The sequence below is a fragment of the Lutjanus erythropterus genome, chromosome 5, assembly GCF_056507025.1.
Source record: "Lutjanus erythropterus isolate fLutEry1 chromosome 5, fLutEry1.hap2, whole genome shotgun sequence".
NCBI classification, from domain to species: domain Eukaryota; kingdom Metazoa; phylum Chordata; class Actinopteri; order Lutjaniformes; family Lutjanidae; genus Lutjanus; species Lutjanus erythropterus.
Genome location: NC_139321.1, coordinates 26,153,187 through 26,169,427, shown reverse-complemented (window position 1 = coordinate 26,169,427; position 16,241 = coordinate 26,153,187). Strand labels below are relative to the sequence as shown.

The 16,241-nt window shown below is 37.9% G+C and overlaps 1 protein-coding gene across 2 annotated transcripts in view; it reads left to right on the top strand.

Annotated features, from left to right (window-relative positions):
* The first annotated feature begins 2,053 nt into the window (after positions 1-2,053).
* The window catches only part of nlgn3a (neuroligin 3a), a 182,566-nt gene continuing 168,378 nt past the window's right edge, over positions 2,054-16,241 (top strand). For both annotated transcript variants that reach the window (XM_084719415.1, XM_084719414.1), the window contains exon 1: positions 2,054-2,384. The gene's annotated coding sequence lies outside the window, so the exon portion shown is untranslated. The remainder of the gene's footprint in view (positions 2,385-16,241) is intronic.

Sequence of the window (16,241 nt, the reverse complement as noted above, 5' to 3'; positions counted from 1 at the left end):
TTCACATGTTGTCACTGGTTGGATCAAAATACTGCTCACCAACTGTTTTAGCCACACAGGTAACCACAGTACATAATTACATAGTTAACACGTGAAAGCCCTCTTTTACACCCATATTTATAGTAATATACCAATTTGGATGGTGCTTAAAAGCCTCAAGTTTCCCTCACAGGCAGATTTATTTTAAGTTAACTTAATCAGTTGGAGACGTGTTTTTTTTTACTGGTATAAGTAGGTCTGGACATTTTTTAAACAGGACTGTTAATGATGTGTCACAGCAGCAACCACCACCCTTATATTTCTTACTATTACTTTATTGACTCGCAATCGTGACCATGGGCTTGAGGTTGTGAAGTTGCTTTAATAGCCTAGAGTTAATTTATTTTATTGAGTGAAAAATACAACATCAACCACATCCCTGCAAAGACCTGTTCTGTAGTTTATTAGGCTTCTAGCCAGTCTATTCAGCATTCGAAGAACTTCTGCATCACTCTGTTCTTCATTCATGAATTTCCTCCAGCCTCATAAAGGTCCTCTTCCCTGCTAGCAGTTTGTTATCTTTTTAAATAGCTTATCTTTATAAGTATTTAATATTGGTTTAAAAGGGAAACTCCCATAAAATGTACACTGAAAACAAAAAGACTATCTGTTTTCACTTGAAAAAGTTAGTCTGCAAGATGCCTTGAATTTTTAGCTTGACTTAGGTTCAAAACAAACATTTCTTGTCAAATAAAACTGATATTAATTCAGTTGCAAAAGATGTTCAGTAAACTTAAGGTATTAAGTTGAAATTCGTAAGGCATACTGACAAACATTACAAACAAATTTGATTTCCTTCTATATTTTCTCAGTTTGAAGAGTCAGTTCTTCATTTCACACAAATACTTCACAGCTGATGGAGCGATATGTTCCAGCATTGGCACAAAGGCAACATGTGAAACTGCTCCAGGTGAATTTACTAACATTTAAATGTAAGGGAAGGCTGAGTTGATTGAACGCTGTACATTAATTCAACTCATCATTTCACATCAAAAGACTTCAAGTTAGAGGAACTCATGTTAATAAGTTCTGAAGTGTTATAGAAATGTTAAGTTTAATTAACCTGAACAAATAAAACATATATAGTTAAGTTAAATGCACAATATATTAATTCTCCATCTACGGGTCTCTATGACAACAACAAAAGAAGTTTGTAGTTTGAAGACATGATGTGGTGTGGGACCGCTGAAAATCTGACATGACTCAGGCAGAAATCATGTTCATAATATCGAAGTTATGTTCATGTTACATTTGCATACTTCCTTCCTCACTCTCTGACATATCTGACATAGCCCATGTTTTGATAGCAAATAGCAACAGCTAGAAGGAAATGCTTGGTTAACTTGAATAAATTCTAGATTGCTCCGTATGTGAAGCTTGTTGGAAACATGGATGGTGTAAATACACAACTTAAAAATATGTTCAGCTTTTTACATTTTAATGCAGAAATGTCACATGTTATAGCTTTAAGAAACTTAATTTAACGAGTTGATTGAATGCTGTACATTAATTTCATTCAACTCATAATTTCTAATCAAAAGACTTAAATTCAGAACCCATGTTTATACATTCTGAAGGTTTCTGAAAATAAATGCGGAAAGTTTTACATTTAATTAACGTGTTTTTAAATACATAGATACATGAGATTTTTTTGTTTGTTTGTTTGTTTGTTTTTTACAGTGTAATAACTGAGAATTTAAGATTTTCCCAATTAGACCAACTCGTCCTGTGAGGAGTAGTGCCCTTAATTAGGGGGTTTTGTGTTTTTTTTGTGAGAGACACTAAAGTGTGGTCCATCGGTGAAAAATGAAAAAGACCACTTTCTGATGAGCTGTCATCGACAGGCAGAGCAGAAGGGCAGCTCATAGTTGGAAGGCATAAATCCTCCGCTTCTTTTTCATGTATGATGCGTGTGCCCTTGGTTACCTTAGTAACTCTCCTCTCCATCTCCAATCGGCGCTCCCGAATTTCCAGCCGGGGCCGCGCAGCGCGCTCCCGCCAAGCTCGTGTTGAGCCGGAGAGTGAAGAGAAAAGCATCAAAACGCACCAGGAGGACTAGGAGGAGAGCTTCCCTGTGGAAAAAAAAAAAAAAAACATACCCCAACTACACCGTGGGAGAAATTCATTAAAATGACAGCGGAGTGAGGATAACGAGAGCCGCTGCCGCTTCACAGGAAGGTCATTAACGAAAAACACAAGCAGTGCGCAGACTATACGGATATTTGGAGTACCCGACTGCAAGTGAAGACCCCGAAACACTGAAACATTGTTCCGGCTTTTTTTCTTTTTTTCTTTTAATTTCCAGAAAAGCAAGGCATGGGGGGATTTACGCCTCGACAAGGCAGGTGAGTCATTTCATGATAGTTGATGAGCGGCTGAAGGGAGAAATCTTGAGGCTGTCTGCGTGGTGAGTGAATTAGGGGGGGATGCAGGGGAGGAATGGGCTCATCGGGCTACTTGGGCTCAAATTATACGACTTATCTTTTTTTTTTTTTCCTTGTAAAGACAAAGAGCTGTGTTGGGTGATGCTACATCGACGCAGCGCAGTAAACCGGCACGTACACTTCCAAAACGCATTTGGATTTTTTGTGACTTGAACGGACTACCCCGAGTCTGTCTCTGGATGCTGGATTAACTGTGTGCGTGTGTGTGCGTGTGTGTGTGTGTGTGTGTTGCCCGCACTGCCATATTTAACATGTAACAACACCTCTGCGCTTCAAACGTCAATGCAGAAAATAAACGCTCGTGGTAATTGTTCAGGGCACTTGTTACTTGGGCATAAAGACATCTTGTGTGCGTGATGGAGCAGTGACGCGCAAGCTCTCCCTCTCCCTTCCTCTCATTCTGCTCTCCCCTACAAGAAAAAAAAAAAACAGGGAAAAGAAAAGGAAATAGCCCGGTGACTTGCTTTAGGCAAATGCAATCACAGGCTCTAAAGTTGAACGGAAATTAAATGAAGAATGAGTGAATCGCATCAACCGGGATGACATCAGATCAAAGATTTCATAATGTGAGTGGGAGCTGCTGCCACCAGTTTGTAGGCAGATATACACCTCCATCTGTTGAGGTGAGGGGCAGGATCATCTGCCACATGCAGACGTGGGGATCCCCATTTCCTCGTGTGTTTTCGAAGTTTTGCACATGAATTGATTTGATTGGGAGATTATGGATGAAAAAATAGCTCGTTTGCTCAGATTGGAGGCTTAATTGTAATGCATGAGCTTCAATGAGAATTTGTAATTAAGGAAATTTCTCTCTGTGGCAGAAAGAGTGAACTTAGACATTTAGATGAATGTCTTTTATTATGCCTTTTATTAATGTGGTGCAAAAATTATTTTCATGCCTACTCATCACTGATATTCTGTCTGATGTGGCCCAAAGAGCTGAGTATTGGCGAACATTTTGCAATACAATACGATTTTAACTACGATTTTGTTTTTCTTCAGTTTGAGTATTTTATAAAGAAAAAAAAAACAAAATTCATTGATTTCAGCTTCAATGCAAACATTTTCTCATGATCTCGACTGTGAACTGAATATCCTTGGGTTGCTGACAAAACAAGACATTTGACAACATCTTCATGGGCTTTGGGAAAAAAAACTGATATTTTTCACACTTTTATGACATTTTGTAGACCAAACAACTAATCGATTAAGTGAGAAAATAACTGACAGATTAATTGACCATGAAAATAATCATCGGTTGCAGTTCTGATCACGATACAGGGGTTATGATTCAATTTGTTGCGATATATTGCAAAACTAAAGAAGGACATATACTGCTATTTTTTAAAATGTAGTTTTTGGAAAACTGTCATAATATAAAGTAGTAATCAATTAATCATGAATAAGTAATAAGATAAGATCGCACATTTGTTCTCTTTTTTCTCATTTTTATTTTTCTTCAACAAATGCGTTACAGTTACTGCCATTTCTAGATTATTGATCAATGATCAGTTAATACATTTAAAATAGGGTAAATAACAGCGATTAATTGATCAATCATTAATCATTAACATCCCAAAGAACGCACCACCAGATGAATAAAATCTGAGTTAAACAAAAGTTTACTTTTCATGCTGTCTGAACACCGCAGATAGATAACAACTCTGCTATCTGGTGGACGGGTTTTAAACCCAACACAAAATGAACCACTGCCACGAATCTTTGCATGTGTCACTGTATGATATGATACAGGGTTTTTGAGAATCGATATCACAAAACATAATATTGCAATACTCAAGTGTACCAATATTTTTTATACTCCTATAGCCTCTTGATCTACCAAAGGGTAGATCAAGAGGCTATACAATAACAATAATTTTCATTATTGATTAATCTGTCAGTCATTTTCTCTATTAATCGATCAGTTGTTTGGTCCATAAAACATATGAAAATGGTGAAAAATGATAATCAGTGTTTCCCAAAGCCCAAGGTGACATCCTCAAATGTGTTGTTTGCCCACAACCCAAAGATACTGCCAAAGAGAAGTAAAGAAACTAGCAAATATTCACATTTAAGAAGCTGGATTAGAGACTTTGGATTGCTTTTTTCTTTAAAAATTTCTCAAACTGATTCATCGTTTCTCAAAATACTTGGCAGTTAATCGATTAATCATTGCAGCTTTAAATCTACCTCTTTTCATTATGTGATAGCATTGATCTCACTCCATGACTCTGCTAGTTTGTTTTGGAGCAAATATCCTCATTTATCCTCCTTTTATAATTCCTATGAAAGCCGTAGAAACCACACAGCACAAATTGCTGGCTGTGGTGCTAAATTTAAACCACTGGAATGATCCTTCAGGCCTATTGCATCTACTCTTTTTTTTTTTTTTTTTTAACAATCTGAAATGCCTGGACATAGCCTCATTGTAGTCAATAGTAGAAAGAATAATTAACTATGAGAGTTGAACTGCAAAAAAAGGGAAGAGGGAGTGAAAATGTCAAGCAAGAGTTGTCATGGTGATTGGTTGAATAAGCAATGTGTCCCTGAAACCTAAGCATTTAGGAAATGATCCAGCCTTTTTATTTGGCTTGCATACCACACCATTGATGAAAAAAGGCCTTAATGGGTAATAATAACACAGACACATAGAATTTCTAGATTTTGTTGTGTGCATTTAAAAACCACCCTATGAAATTTGATTAGGACTCTTTGGATTTGATTTGCTGGGAAATTGTGTTCATTCATATTGTATGTGTGTCTTTAATATCATGTGAAGGATTATGCATGCTGCTGCTGCTGCTGCTGCTGCTGCTGCTGCTTGTTTGTATTCCAGTCCAGCGAAGTGCTATTTTTCAAGTTCCCTGCTGTTTTAATATCCATTCTGAAGCTTTTTTTTCTGAGCTTTCAGTTTCAGCTGTTGGGGAAAAATTTTTACCAAAATCGTGTCCCGCTGAATTCAGCTAGACATTTTAGGCCGGAAGTGTTGTGGCCATTGAGGAGTGGTCAGCGTGTGATCACTGCCAGGCACAGCATTTCAAAGTGCAGCATTGAGTCTGTTGTTTACCCTGCAAGTCTCAAGACTGCTCAAGAAAAGCTCCATGAGACTCCCTGTCTGCTGCAAAGGTCAGCGAGGCTTCGTCCTGACCTAAAGTGAATACACCTGAGTACGCCTTGGCCTGACTTAACATGGATGAGCCACTCATTGGTCTCTGGCCCGAGAGGCCTCTTGTTCTTTAGCCTTCAGTTTCTCTTCCTGCATGCCCTCGTTATTGCTCTCACATCCAGACGCGTGGACAGGAGGTGTGTGCGAGCGTGTGCGCTCGCTCCTCGGTGTATATGCAGAGGTGTGTTGTTGCACATATGAGAGAGGCTGCGGAAGGTTATTTGTGTTTTCTAATATTCTTCATTGTGTTTGACGTGTTGTCTTGGAGCAGCAGGAGCAGGAGCTGAATAATTTCCCAAATGGATACCTCTGACCTTCTGAAAAATACGTCCTATCACCGCCGATCCCACACCCGAGGAAAAGCCTGTCATTGTTCCAGCACCGTTTTCACAACTTTGCAATGTCACATGCACAAAAAGAAAAAGGCAGTTGTGGAGAATTTGGATTTAATGCAGATTAGTTTTGCACCACATTACTGAGCAAACAAGAGGATTGCACTGAGCTTGATGGCTGACAATCACCAAGACACACAGTTTAGAAACATCTTACTAAGGTGGGAGGGAGATATGGCATATAAATAATATCTCAGAATTTTTATGCTGCAATATGTGATATATATCTCTGTATTTCCATTGTCTCTGTAATATCATACAGTAAATTCTCAAATAGTGCAAACATATGATGATTTTTATAGAATATGATGCATTATTACAGATCAGAGGTTTCTAAAGTGTGAGGCGGGCCTCCTGAGGGGCATTTAAACAGTTTCAGGGGAGGCTCAGTGAATCGAAGTGAAAAACTGTTACATTAGTTATCAAAAGGAGTTTGCATAGAACAGCTTTAATGTGTGTGATTTGGATAAAGAGATAGTTCCCACTTTCCCAGAGTCAGAGACTTATAAATGTTTTTAGACAGACCTTTTTTTGTAATTACTGCAGTATGAAGTTATGTCTATTAACTCAAATAACATAATCATTTTCTCATAGACAACCAGGCATTGAAAAAACTAAGCAAGTAAACTAAGAGGGCGGGACCTTCTTCTAAGCTTTGCTTTGAGGGGGAAGGCACACAGTTTTAGTGCTATAGATTAAACTTGGGCTAAAAGGATTGATTATTTTCATTGTCGATCTGTCAATCATTTTCTCAATTAATCAATTAGTTGTCTGGTCTAAGAAATGTCAGAAAATGGTGAAAAATGTCAATCAGTGTCTCCCAAATCCTAAGATGACATCCTCCAATGTCTTGTTTTGTTCATAACTCAAAAATATTCAGTTTACTGTCATAGAGGAATAAAGAATCAATCAATCAATACACTAACAGTTGCAGTTTTACTTTAGTTATTACAATAGTTATCAGGAGGCGATCGCACTGAATAGCCCACGGTTTTGTGATTTGGTTACAGAGACAGTTTGGGGCCAGACTTTGAAAATCCAGATTATAGACTGAACTTGAGCTGCAACGAACAATTATTTGCATGGTTAATTAATCTGCCAGTGTTTTCTTGATTGGTTGGTTGTTCCATAAAATGTCAGAAAATTTTGAAAAATATCAATTAGTGTTTCCCAAAGCCCAAGAAGACGTCCTCAAATATCTTATTTTATCCACAGCCCAAATATATTCTGTTTACTATCATAGAGGAGTAAAGAAACCAGAAAATATTCACATTTGAGTGGCAGAAATGTTCAAATTTTGACTTTAAAAAATATTCAAAACAGTTAAGTCATTGTCAAAACTGTTGGCAATTAATTTAACAATCTTTTAATCCTTAAATTATTGCAGGTTTATTAAACTATCCAACAGTAGGGCAGGGTACAATATTAACACAGTGGGATGATAAATAATAATCAGTAATGTGGATATAATGATTAAGTGGAAAATGGCAAATAATAGATCAGCTAGAACAGTCTGGTAAGTTCAGAAAATTACACCACTTTACTGTAATGCAGCCGCTATAACCAGGATAAGGCAAGACATATGCCATATCACAAATATAATGATATCCAAAATCTACGACAACATCTCTTCTCATCACAAAATCAATATAACATTGATTGCTAGATTGTCCAGCTCTTTGACTTACCAAACAGACACAGTGTTGACAGACTTCACATCTTTTGTTGGTGCTGGGGAAGGGATTCATTTAGAGGACAGGTCCCTTCTTTATGTTTTTACCATTGAAAATATAAATAATTCAAAAGGCCCTCCGGTTTTTAATTGCCCCACACATGTGCGACAGTGCAGAGAAAACTGATGGGGCAAAAAGCAAACTGTGCATCATGACGTGTCAGCTGAGCCCTTTCATAATCTGCCTATCCATAGACGTAGACGCACAGTGACTAATGAAGGAGGATAAACTTGTCTCTTCATATTTGCTCAGGAGGATGCGCCTTCACAATCATTAAATCACACCTTTTGTGAAAGGATTGCTGAAAAAGACCCTGATTGTTTTCTTTTTTTTTTTTTTTAAAGTATTACTAAAAACGAGCTGCAATTCACAAGATACACTTGTGTCATATTCATTTTAATAATGAATAAGACGTATTTGTTAAATCTGTGAAAAGATGAAAGAGTCCCTGTTTGACTAACAAAATGGTTTTGGCCTCAGGCACAAAGATACGCCTCAAGACTACTGCACATAACATATTTAACAGAGATTTTACATTGTTCATGGCCCAAAAACATCTCCCTTGACTAACAGGTTTCCCTGCCAAAGACCAATGTCTGCTTAGTAAACAAGCTTCTTTTGGACATCGCCATCCTAACTACAAAGCAGATGTCACACAGTATGTCTCCACTCACTGTCTGCCAGAAGTTATCTCTTTATTATTTATTTATTAATTAGACAATTTACACTCAATAATACGCGGACCGAGGATGAAGCCGACTGGGTTAAAATCAGCGACGTGACCAAATGTGCAGCAGCAGTGAGGAGCTATTTTTTGATTGGAGGAGACTTTTTAAATATGCATCACACGGAGAGAGTCAGCGAGAGGTGGGGTGGCGGCGGCGGTGGCGGGTGGCGGGAGACCATCATGATAGGGAGGGTGGGTGAGACGGAGGCTCTCGGATGCAAAGCCGCACCTCGGATTTAGATGAGTTTAGATTGGGATGAACTTGAGTTCATTTCATTCATGTGGAACATACAAACAATATGAGTGACCTTTTCAACTCTGGCATGCAGGAATCAATCCGCTGAAGCAGTGTGTTTGTTTACATGCCATTGATTTTACTTTGTGGAAGTGTCACAGTCATTTGCAGACTGTGACTGTGAATGTTTTCTTCTTATACGTGATATATGATGTGATGACAACAACAAACTCTCAGACTCACGTGTAGATTTCTGTATGTTCCTGCAGTTTCTGTGCTTTAAAGCCTCATCTATGCTGAGTGTTAGATACACATGTAGACACAGACGGAGCCTTCTGTCCACACACTGCATGCATTTCATCCGTATTTCTGCATGTTCTCAAGAAGCTTATGGATAGAGATGAAACAGAGCAGTACCACAGGCGGTCATGGGGGCCGTGTCAAAGCGTTGTCAACAGTTCGTTAGTGAAGAGAAATTCTCTGTCCACATGTTGTGACATATTTAATGTCCAAACAGCTGTCTACTGTACTGCCGCCACGTTGGACTCTTTCTCAAGAGATACATTATTACAACCCCATCCAGCGCTACTATGTCTGTTGTTGTTGGAAACTTTTGACTGTTCTTCTTCAGTGGCGCCCTCTATTAGATGTATCCATGGCAACATAAAGGGCGCACGTATGTGGGCAGTCTATTTTCATACAGCCTAGCACAGCTATATTTATTCATTGCGTTTTGGAAGCATTTTATGAATATCTTAATATTCTTAATTCAAAATGTTTTTTTTTATTTATAGTTTATTTGTATAATTATTATATATTATAATAATATTAAAGCAGAGAGTCTATTTGCACTGGGATAAGAAAAGGCACACAACAGCTATTTAGCTATTCACACCCACCCTCCTTATTTTAGCGATAAAGAGCGACAAATTCACTGTTAGTAAGAGGGTGCAATGCTCTGCCATGCATACATTGACTTTTCCATCCCGGGGTGCCAATAGCACCTGTCTTATTAAAAACACCAGTGGAAGTTTCCTGTTTCTGTGCCCTCATGTCGTTTTGGATTTTATATACAGAAATAAAGAATATCAGCTGATATCAATATCAGAATTTTTTCACTCCATAATATCGGAATTGGCATCAGCCCAAAAATCCAGTATTGGTCGAGCTCTAGTCTGTAGCTTGCCAACTCATTTGAATTTTAAAACATCTGTCAGAAATATTTAAGGTAGGTATGAAACGAACAAAGCAACAGTCAGTCTGTCCTCTCTTGGTGGCTGACAGAGGTGAAGCCCTGTTTGTTTTGTTGAAAAGTTCAACTTAATCCGTATGATTCAAATTGCATTAATCCACCCTGAAAATATACAGACAAGTGACGGCAAATCAACTTTTTTAAATCCGGCGGATGAGCGTTAACTGTCCAGGTAAAGTTGATGTGGCAGAGTGTGCCTTTCCCCCGTCAATTCCACAGCTTCTTATCCAGCTAAGCAATCGCTAAGCCCCTTTCTCTCCTCATTTTCTTAACACAGAGCCAGTATTGTGTAGGTCTGGCAGGACACAGAAGCGCGGGCCCGTCTAATTCATGGGGTAAATTAGTGGAGATAAGGCCTGAGTCAGTACCTCCAGCCTACCATAGATCCCCTGGGGCAGGCTCTTAAGGAGCTTAGTAAAAGCCTGTCGTATGAAGACATGACATGGAGCTGGCTAAATGGGCTACGTTGGAGTGTCTTCCATCAACCTAATATTCACATACTGTACGGGTCACTGTCGTTCAAGCTTTAATCCCATTCAATGTATTCATTCTTAGTTTTTAATTCAGAGTTTTAGGAAATGTGGCACCATGTGTAAGGAAGGTGAATGAGGCTGTATTAGCTGGGCTCTAATGCAGCTGCAAACCAAACTGGCAAAACACTTAGGCCCACTCATAAGACCGTGTTGTGTAAGAGTCTCTGCCACCAAATCAATAATGAATGCTGGTTTACCCGTAGTAAAAGAACAAGGAAGAACTCCTCCAGAGTCACTGGGTCACATACTCTGGGGAAACAATTAGAGGCTTCCTCGCGCTTCGCAGTGCCGCAGCTTTTTTTTTTTTCTTCTTCTTCTTGTCTTTTTTCAGCTGCGTGCATTTCCCTTAATTTTTCTCCAGGGTCCGGCAGCATGTCTGTACCGCCTGTTGAGAAATTACAGACATCGGCCGCAAAGTCTTTTCCAGCCAGAACTACAAAAGGCCACGTCAAGGGCCTTGTGATGTATGTGGGGGCCGTGTGAAGTGAAAAGCGCGGTGACGGATAGGACACCAGTCTTGCGAGTGTGTGTTAACCTCATAATGCTGACAGATTACAGATTTAAATATTTTAAATCTCACAGAGCACATGCTGCTGGTGATGAAGAGAGTGGAAATGACTGCAGTAATGCAAGAGATTAATTGTGATCCTTCCTCTCTCACATTCAAACACACACACACACACACACACACGCAAACACTTCTCTGCCACTGGTTGGCCATCGAATGCACACAGACCCACAAGTAGACTCTTGTCTTGAATTACAGTCACTTTTTTCACTTTTGTTAAGCCTCTTCTTTTTCTTTCAGCCAAATCAGTGCTGACCGAGTGTCATACTGCTTCTTCTCTTCCTTTTTTCTTTCTGTCTTTCTTTCTTTCTTTCTTTCTTTCTTTCTTTCTTTCTTTCTTTCTTAAGACAGAGTTGTAAATAATGTAGAAGCATTTATTTATATCCTTTCGAGAAAAAGTCCTGCGGTACAGAATGTGTTTATCTTTAAAAAATGTTGAGTTATATACGCAACATTTTATGTATATCATATGTATATCCTTTTTCTTTGTTGTGGCTAAGTTTAGGGCAATGCAACCACGTAGGTTATGAAACAAAAGTATGTAGATTAGATTAGTTAGATTGAGGCAACAGACGTTTAAGGAAAGATCGTGGTTTGTCTCTGTCATGCATGTGGGTGTAAATAGCCTCTTTGGGTATTTATTCACTGGATGCCAATAGCAGTGTTTGCTATAGACACCTGGGTACTAGTCTCTGCCTTTTCTTTCCTTCTTGAGGCAAAAAAGTAAATAATGTAGAAGCGTTTATTTATATCCTTTGAAACTGTTTTTACTCAGACTCAGACTGTCCACCTCACTTTTCACCTGTATTTGTCACAGTACACAGAGAAGGCATTAGGCCCAGATGTGAGCTGTTCAGAGCTCTGGCAGACTGAGTTATTTCTTATTTAGCTTTTATTTTTCATCTCACTATTCTGGCTGCTGAGGATCCTGGAGACCAAATAAAATGTTATGTGTATCATAAATGTAAAGGCTCAGTCATTTTTGCCTCACAGCAAACGGAGCTTTGGTTTATCCCTGTGTGGACTGTGTTGTTTTTGTTTTACTGCACAGCCAAAATTTTAGAAATACTGAAATTCTCCCAATGCAACCCCACTCCTCTTCATTTTAGTGAAGAGGAGTTTTTTACATTTTCTAAATTGTAAGTCCAGTTGTCACAACTATTTGCAGTTTTTACAGGTTTTTTTTTTTAGCAATTCTATAACATTCTAGCAAAAGTAAATATAATATACCCCACAATAATTTCTTCAAGTATTTACAAATGAGGAGCTATCTCATTAAACATAAAGAGAAGAACAGAGTCAGGAGATTCATGGGTTACTGGATTTTCTAAGCAAAAACAGAGACAGTGAAAACAGCAGAATCTCAAAGCTATATAATGTTTTATGAGAAACAAAGGTTAACGCAGACAGCACCAAAGAGAAATGGGAAACAGAAATGGCAATAACATATATAAAAGGAAATTGGGAAGATGCCAGTAAAAGAATCTTTACGACAACACAATCAAAATATTGGAAAGAATGCACTTGGAAAATTAACAGGGTTTTTTTTTGCAACATCAAAAATCATATCAAAATAGTTTATCAGGTAGCACTGAATGATGGAGGGAATGTGGGGAACAGCATTATTTTTTACTTTTCCTTTGTGTTGAAAAGGTTTTGGGGGTCACTTCAAGCGAAAACCATAAATATTTTTAATTTAAAAAAGCTGCTACAGGCGCCCATGAGTCAGAAACACAGAGGGCAGGAGAGGAAATATTTGTACAATAATACTTTTAGCTGCTTTAAAACAAATTACACAGAACTGGATGAATGTTAAGTCACCATCTATTAAAGCCTGGAAATGAAAGTTTGAAGACATTAAACTGAAAGAATCACTTATAGGTTGAGAAACAGTGAGGATGAATTCATAAGAAACTGGAGTAAACGGGTCAAAGAAACGGACTGGAATAGTAAAACCTAACTAAATATACTTAAGAAGGTACAGAAGGTCCACCCCCATTTTTTGTTTCTTTCTTTCTGTTTTTTTTCTTTTTCTCTCCTTCTTTTATTTCCTTAACTCTGCCTGTAAAAACAAAAACAGTATAAATGTGGCAGTATGAATGACATAAGTGATAAACTTGATCATTTGTAATGGGAAAAGCTGCAATAAAGTAATTAACATTCCTGCAAAAGGTAGTAACTCACCAAAACATTTCATTTAAGCTTCAAAATGAGGTATTTTGTCAGTAAATTGGTCAGTGAAAATAAAAAAGTTGTTTCGTCATTGTGCGAGTCGTACTGGTCAAAATGTTTAGATGTTTTTGTCAAACCTGAACACGTTTCTTAAATACAAAATATTTGTTTTGTTCTACATTTTTGACACTGACTGCTAACTGTATTATTCAGTAATGTCAGTTTTGTCTAGCTGAATGCTGTGTTGTGTGTTGCACTGAGCATTTTAGATTAAGAATTAAACGGTAAGTAAAAGTTTACAAGGAAAAAGCAATACTGTGCACTGCTGTAATACACAGAAAACAGTTATGCACATTTTTATGTATGTAGTAAATTTATTCATGTATATCTGTTACATGTACTGTGAACAGAAATTTTACATTTGGTCTTTCATGTACAGTAAAGTCTTATACAGTGAACTGAAAATTTGCCAGGCAGGCAGGTAGTTCAAACAAACACTACATGTCATAGATATTGATGAAATATACATGTAAACCTGACAGAATACGATAGATTAATGAGTAATTTTGCATGTGACGGCTCAAAGAAAGAAAGAAGTTGTAGAAGTTGTGAATAATTTGACAGTTTCACAGAGAATCAACTCATCAGTTTTGATTAGCAAGTGTGAAAATTGTGGACAACTGTACCCACTCTGTTACACATGTGAGAAATTCAAATCTGTTGTGAACAACAAACTAATTGTTCAGAGATTTGGGAAAAAAAATATTCTCATTCAAGAACTGAGCAAAAGCAAATGAGAAGAACTGCAATAGATATTTTCCATATATTTATAAAAGTTGTTTCAGAGCCTTCTCCTCCCGAAAGCCAGGGGTTATAATTTAGAAATGACAAATAATAAATCCATGCAGCTTAGCTATTTTTTTCATCCTAAAATGTAAAATATCAGCTAAAAAAACCAAAAACAAACCAAAAAATGTAAATGTAAACTAAAGCCTGCAAATTCCCCGCAACAGTAGTAGTGTGTGTCTGTCTTTACTGATGCTCACATTTCCTCCCACGCTCACACACATACAGATCAGGTTGACTGGAGACTCTGACTTGCCTGTAGGTATAAAGTGTGAGTGTGAGTGGATGCCTGTCTGTTGGCCCTTTGATGGACAACCACTGTGTCCAAGTCTCCACTCAGCTTTACAGGTAAACATGAATAAAACAATATATGGATCAGTAAATACTTAACTGCCAGATCTAATCAGATTGTCTTAACAACTTTGTGTTTTACAGTGTGGAAGCCATTTAAATGTGCCTTAATGACATTGCAAACCCTCTACCTTAATAGGATAGTACCTGCTTTGGGATTGGTTTATTTTAGTGCGTGCATGGAGACCTGCTCCTGACTGTAGTCTATTTATATCTCTTGCCAGCTTGGCATTGCTTCCTGATAGCCTTTGAGGACAGAGAAATTCCTCCATCAAACTCAGGCCCCATCTGTGCCCGCATTCCTCCCAAAAGGAGCCATCCCCCACAATTACAGCTTTCTTCCAATGATACCATCATCATGCCATCGCTCGGCGTAAGAACAGGCTCCAGGAAATTGACTTGATATTAATCTGACAAAATTACCAAGAAAGGAAATTAGAGTGGGGAATTTTCTCTGGAATTGATTGCGTTTTAAAGGCGAGATGCACACTTTGCAGGCCTCTTGGAGCTTAAATAATAGAACATGTAGCTTATTGATTATTTGAGATATTCTGTCACAGTGCATATCAAGCTTTGAAAGCCATGCTAAATAGAATTTATTTGACCTAATATGTTTGACTTGCTGCAGCTCATTACATTGATACGGATCCAGATTCACCTGAAAATCTGGGTCATTACAGAAATAGCCTTGTGGCTTACTCTCCCAAGATGGCAGCTCTGATGAATTGGTGGCTGTAGGTCACTATGACAATAGTTTGAGTGAAACTGTGAGGCTGAGAGGGGGGGAACTGGAGATTTTGATGAGTTTCTTGCTGGTTTTTAATCTAGAAAAAGTTTTGTTTCGGAGGAGTTTGGTGATGTGGGCGAACACATAAGACTAGAGGGATCCTCTAGGCACTTTTCTGATCCTTTAAGTAGCACAGATTTGAGGGTTTTGCTACAACTGCCCAAATTATGTGCTCCAAAATCCATAATCGCATATTATGAAGTAGAAAGCTTCAAATATGTGGGATGCAGCCATGATTATTAATATACTATATTTCCGTGGGCTAAAAGTAGCCCAGTGGAATATGAAAGGACAGGGGTGCTGGAACTATTTGTGGGAGGGGGTGCTGTAAATATGGGCAAATTTAAAAAAAAAAAAAGCATAATAACAATTGACTGCAAGCTATGGTGTCATATATATCCTTGCAAACTCAGGAAGAAAACTAGTTTAACCTTATACTGTGCCTTTTTTCCTGGCTTAGCTTCATCATCCATGATCATCAAAGTCCAGTGTATTGGTCATTTCGTTCTCAGTTCTCAGATTTTCGCCAGAAATCACACCGTGATCATTTTAATGTGTTTTTCAATAAAAATGACTAATAATGATGTAAAAGATTTCTAGTAGTATATTATTAAGTAATCAGATAGTAATTGCAATCACTTAAAGTAATCGCAATGAGCCCTATACTAGTCCCTGTTCTTTTTCTTTTCTTTTTTTTTTTAGAACTGATTGTCCACCAAAACTGATTGTTTCACCCAGTTTATATAACATTATCGTCTACAGCTGATTGATCAAAGAGTCATAACATTCAAAAACACAAGTTTATGTCTATGGTAATAGCAAAAAAGATGTGTTAAAATGTCTTAACATTAGCCTCAAGATTTTTATCTTCTTTTTCTCTCTGACCTTTTCAACTCCAGCTTTGCACTTTTTAGGTCCTTTAAGTCTACTCTTTCTGTCTTGATTTGATTATATCCTGCTTGACCACAAGTTGTGGTGAGGATATACAGCTGGAGG